At 52.4% G+C, this 5,854-nt stretch overlaps 1 long non-coding RNA gene across 1 annotated transcript; it reads right to left on the bottom strand.

The window, feature by feature from the left end:
* Window positions 1-6: 6 nt before the first annotated feature.
* LOC112549343 lies at window positions 7-5,121 on the bottom strand. Its single transcript, XR_003092752.1, has 3 exons — window positions 3,263-5,121; window positions 1,870-1,971; window positions 7-446 (listed from the first exon to the last, which is right to left on the bottom strand). It is a non-coding gene; the product is annotated as an uncharacterized LOC112549343 (long non-coding RNA).
* Between the last annotated feature and the right edge of the window lie 733 nt (window positions 5,122-5,854).

Below are 5,854 nucleotides of genomic sequence, written 5' to 3'. Positions count from 1 at the left end.
AGGAATGAATTATATTCCCCTGCCTGCCTGCTGCTTGAGCAAGAGAATCACACCGCTCAGCTGCACTGGCCTCTTCTACCCCTAAACGGGAACACTCCCGGCACACCCTGTCATTCACCATTCGCTGCTCAGAGAGAGGAAAATGGCAGAGCAGGAGCTGGTTTCACACCACTGTCCCCTCTCCTCCCAGGGTGTTGCTCCCAATAGGTGGGGAGCCGGGCTAGGGTAAAGCAGGGGCCGTTCTCCTCACATTAGCTGCCACTGCACATTGTGGGGGGGCAAAACCACCCGACACCCAGGCCCAAAGGAACCCTTGCTAGAGGCCAGCCAGAGCTGGTACGCAGCTCGTTACGAAGCACTTCACCACGCTGCAGCCGGCCAGGGAGCTGGCACGGTCACTGCCCTACAACGTCAGCATCTCAATGCGGCATTTACCGGTCTGAGACCTGCAGAGAGGAAGAGACAGAGCATGACTGGAATGAAGCTGGCTTGCCATGGCACGAGTACTTCGGGATGTCAGCCGTGCACATGTTGTGGGGGAAGGAGCCTCTGCGCCAATGTTGGCCTCTGCCTCCCACAGATTGTTCTAGCTTCAGGGGCTTGAGGGATGTGCAGACAGGGGAGGCCCGGCTGTGGGAAGATGCCCACCCAAGGACTGTGCTTGTTCCTGCACCAGCAGGGAGACAACGGGATGGTCCACGTGCTTCCATCCCAGAGCCCACGTGCACGGAGCTAGGACAAGGGCACACAGGGAACGGAGGTAGGACAAGGCAATTGCGAGCTCATTCCCTCTTCCACTGCAGCAAAGCTGGGAATGGGGCCAGAGCTTGGCCTTAGGCCCAGCTTTAGGGGTGAGCCATCCCAGCAATTGCCATGGGGATAAGACATCCCGCCGGGCTGAATGAAGTCATTGTACCTACGGAGCAGCAACGGATATTGGTCACTGTGCAGGTGGGAGGAGGGAGAAGCTCCTGCCTTGGCGTCCACTTGAGGCCCCAAGAGCCCAATGCTGGCTTGTCTTGTAATGACACATCGCTCCTCCCCTGGCTCCCCGTCAAGGTACTGACACTGGGGCTGCATCCAGTCCCCGAGAACCACAGGGCCTGTTTCAATTTGATGTAGCTGAGGCCACTCCTAACTGTGCAGAGGAAACCCTGTCAGAGGGCATTAGTCAGGACATGGTGTATATCGAAGGGACAGTGCTGCAAGATGCTGAGCCCCCTTAGCCCCGGTCAAAGGCACTAGGAGGCGAGGGCAGTCAACCCCATAAAGGAGCCCCAGGCAGAAGTGTCTGACGAATTTGGTTACTTCCCTACCCTTCGCAAGAGCAAGCAATGACAGCTGTCTGCTCTGCAGTGGCAGCTGTGCACAGACACCTGCTGGAAAGGGTTAACCAGCCAGCCAAGGAGACTGGAGGCCAGACAGTCCCAGCATCGCTCAGGGCTGGCATGGGATTTCAGTGGGAGGATACGGAGGGCTGGTGACTTATGCCAAGTTTCCTGTTGGAAACCTGATGACGAGCCAAGACCGTGTGGGGCAGCTGAGGCGAGAGACCAAACAACACCAACACTCAGTGGATGAGAGGTGGTGAAACCCTGGTTACTAATTACCCTTTAAAAATAGCAGCCTGCTAGGAGCCCTGGCGGAGCAGAGAGAGGCAAGCGGGCCGCTGTGCAACGGATGTGGAACACGAACTATGGTTCAAGTTGCAGTTGGAGTCAGAGCTGTATTTTTACTGCCTTGCCATTGCTCCGAGGAGCAGCAGGGCTTTGGCAAGGATGTGGCTGCACTGACTCAACAGCCGAGGGGGAATTTTTTTGGAGAGAGGCTGACAGTGTTTTAAGTCACAGGTTGCTAAAGAAAACTCACTGTGATTGGAAACATTGACTGGTGTTGGAGGCGTTTTCATCTTGCTCCTGTTCAACGGCTGCTTGTTGAAACCCCTGCAAACTTTCCACCTCGCAGCAGCTCCTGAGGTGGAAAAACAAAGTGCGATTAAAGCAGCGGTAGTAGTGATTGCTGCATCCATCAGAGACGCTGGAGGAGGAGCTGGTTAACTAGTGACAGGGTCGATCTTGGATTATATGGACACTGGAATCAGTTCCTGCTCAGCATCAGATCAGGAGAGGGAGGAAACCTCATCCCCAAATAACCCTGCTGGTCCCTGGCTCTAACCAGTCACTACTTTTGTGGCCAAGGAATGAATTTCCCCTCAGCTCTGTACATTCACCTGTGGTCTGTGTTACAGTTTGCTAAGCGTCTTTCTCAGACCGTGCCCACCTTGGTCTAGGGAAGGGAGACCTCCGTATTGGGGTCACCCTCTCCCAGCTTAGTCATCTAGGAAACAGGCTTGAAGCAGAGATACCATGGACCAGTATCAACTCAACCAGCAGGTTGCCGCTGCCAAGGTAGAAACATGCCAGCATGCAACCCAGCATGGGAGCAAGGATGCTGGGGTGGGCACTCATGCAAACCACCCCACCGTCTGCTCTGGCCTACCCTGCCTTACCTCCACTGCTGCCAGCTGTCAAATTTTCGAAGGCAAGACCAAGGGACATCCGAGACCTGTCTAACTTTCCTTAGGCTTAATTGGAGTCTCTCTGCTCTTGCAGACTAAATTGGCCAGAGCAGAGACCTGAGCTGCTGCAGCTAGACTGCTTCGCTACCCAAGAGGCCTAAGGTCTCTTTTCAGGGCCAGGGCCACGCTGGATTCACCTTCCCTTCATTACTCTGCACTCCCTGGTGGAGACCTCCTGTTGAGGCCGCTCCTGGCAGTGTCATCTGGATTCTGGCTGCAATCTGTGCTCGCTCCAGTCTGTTTTCTAGGGCAGGAAGGAAGGATTTCTAGAAACCCTCTTCCATTAACTTTCTAATGCACCAGTAAAATAGTACAAGAACTGGATTCCTCACACTTGTCTACAGAAGATTATGTTAGTAGGAACCCAGTGAAGAACTTGAAAATCAACCACCCCACCAATCCTTCCAAACCTTTGTTCACAAGGATTTGGGACTAGCAGTATTTTTTTTAAGGGAATTTCACTTTTCTTTCTTCAAAACACACTCATTTGTAGTTGCCCTTTTTCAGATCTATGCTCTCCACAACTGAAATAAGAGCAAAACCCACCAACCAGGACTGAATTACTGTAGAAAGCAAAGAGGTCCATAATCTTAAATTTTGAAAACCATTCTCTCTTTGCAATAGACGGGCTTAATGGAGTCCCGAGTGCAATGGATGCATTTGGAAATAAGAACAAAAGCTTACTTTTGCCCATAAAATCCAACGTGGCTTTTGGGTGTCCTGCAGTTTTAAATGCCTGCCAAGAGCGTGAAGTTCGTTGCAAAGATCCAGCCCATTTATGTCAGAGGATCTCTCTTCACCTGCCTGTCCCATCTTCCAATGCTTTGCTTAAAACAATGCACTGCTGTTGTAATCCTTTGTGGGGCATCTGGGATGTTTCAGGGATTATGCAAAAAGCTGCACAGCCAACAGTACCCGTGGTGTTGTGAAAATCTTTAGGCAGGTGTGCACCAGGATCCAACACAAAATAGAAAACAACAACTTTGCAGTTCTTTCCTGGATTATTGAAGGGATCATCTGTGGCCCCTAAACCGGCCCTTCTACCTTTTAGTTTGCATTCCTGTAGGGAATGAGCTTGACGGTCCAGCTGATCTGCCAACTCCGTAGCCCCAGTCAGGACACTTAGTATCAGAACAATTATTTTCCGGAAAATCCTCCAAGACTTTTAGCTGATGCATCATTTGCTTGACATATCCTTGTTTCTCAGAGCTTTTGACTCGCACTGTGAGCTGCGTAAACTCTGTCATACTACCATTGCACTGCATGGGGATTTATAGTTGCACATCAGGCGAGTCAGCTATTCAGTATCACTCCAAGTTTGGGTTTCCCAGGGTCCCTTTAGGTGCGAATCACCGGCTACTCAAGTGTAAAGCATCATCAGCTCCTGAAAGGCAGTACAGTATTGAAATACTTGGATTGCATTGAGCTGCCTTTTCCATCTTGTTTGTGGCCACGTGCTGCACCCCAGTGCTGTGCTAAGATAGCAAAAGAACTGAACAATCATTGAACCACATCAAACACATCACTGCAACAACTGAGCCCTGTCTCGAACCCCAGGCCAGGCAGTGACATCAGGACGCTCTACGTGTCCCAGCTCCCAAACTGGAAGCAGCAGAGCCACCTTAGCTCGGCACCGAGAGGGAGCTCGGAAGAACATGGCTCTGCTACTTCCATCATGGCGCTGTGCTGGGTTAGCCCGGGAGCCTGCCGCAGGCCTGGCAAGAGGATCACGAGGGAGACCGAGTGAAGGGCCATGCATGGCGTGGGAGGGAGGCTGGCTGCGGTGCATTAGGTGGGGCTGGAGAATACATGAGCTGTAGGATCAGGGAAGCTAAGAATCTCTCCAGTAACCGAATAACATGTGGAAGATTGAGGCAGAAATATTTCCCCCCTCGATCTGTTTCCAAGAATTTGAATGGTTTGCTTTGACCCAGGTGACAACCGTGCATTTTCTCCGAGGCCATTCAGAGACAGTCCCTACTCACTAGATCCAATTTCCCAAGTAACTCCACACATCTCAAAACATTTCCCTGCTGTGCGATGAACGGAGGTGGTCTGTGGAGGTCGGAAGGGAACGCTTCGTATCCTGGGCCGCCTGATCAAATCAAAGACCTTTCCCTATCAGGAAATAATTTGCCACTGGCTTTCTTTATTGATCATGCATCCTTGCTTTGTTCATATACTTAAGTCTCTCCAAATATGATAGCTGTTCACACTATCTGCAGATTTCTCATATTTCACTAAGGTAACACAATATGTTTTCCCAGACAGAAATAATACATAAAATCGGTATAAGTGATCATCAGGGATCTTGGTATTCTCTGTTTAAAAATTGCAAATTCTCCGATTAAAAACCCCCGGAGCCACGCTTTTTCCGTAATTAAAATGAAATGCCACTATATATATCAGTATTAGTTAAACACAATATTTGATTGATATATTTACAATTTTAAAACAATTTGGAAGTGCCTCAACCACTATAATAAAATAAATTCCTAAATACATTTCGGCATTTGATTTTGGATTTTTTCATCATGGAAAGTCAGAGCTCCCCCTTCCCCCTCCAGGATGCGGGTCTAGCTGTGGCTGTCCCCTCCACTGCTTTGTGGCACTGACCAGCCCTGATATGCCGGAGCCCTGCCCATGCCATTGCCCCTCACTCCCCACCCACAGCCTCCTGCTCCCCCAGCCCTGCTGGATGGGGCTCCCAGCTGCCTGGGCTACGAGGCTAGAGACCTGGGTCTGCAGCCCCCTGCCCCGAGCCCTGGCTACCACCCGTGGAGCAGACTGGAGCACAGATCCTGGCTCCCTCTCCCCGGCAGGAGGCGGTGTGTGGAAATGTGAGCTGCCTTCTGTGGCCTGGGGCTCCCCACCCTGGTCCCCTTCCCCCGGGGCCTCTGGGACCCAGCAGGTGGGACCTGGCGTGGCAGGACAGGGCAGAGCAGGGCAGGAAAGCTCAGTGCCGCTACTGGGAGCCCTGCACTGTCATGGTGAGGCACCCTGTCTGCCCAGCAGGACCGAGGGACATAACTGTGCCACCGCCTCTGCTGCTGCTGGATGGGCAGGGGGCACCTTGCCATGGCAGCGCAGGGCTCGCAGCAGTAGCATTGAGCTTCCCCGCCTTGTTCTGTCCTGCTGTGCCAGGTCCCGCCTGCCGAGCTGCAGAGGCCCCAAGGAGAGGGCAGCAGGGCAGAGAGCCTGAGCCTGCAGTGGGCAGCCTGCTCCTGCCTCGCACACAAATCTGGGGGGGCACATACCCCCATAACCCCCCCCCCC

This window comes from Alligator sinensis, unplaced genomic scaffold (assembly GCF_000455745.1).
Source record: "Alligator sinensis unplaced genomic scaffold, ASM45574v1 scaffold400_1, whole genome shotgun sequence".
Classification (NCBI taxonomy): domain Eukaryota; kingdom Metazoa; phylum Chordata; order Crocodylia; family Alligatoridae; genus Alligator; species Alligator sinensis.
Note: the sequence above shows the minus strand (reverse complement) of the source record. Positions and strands in the feature narration are given on the sequence as shown.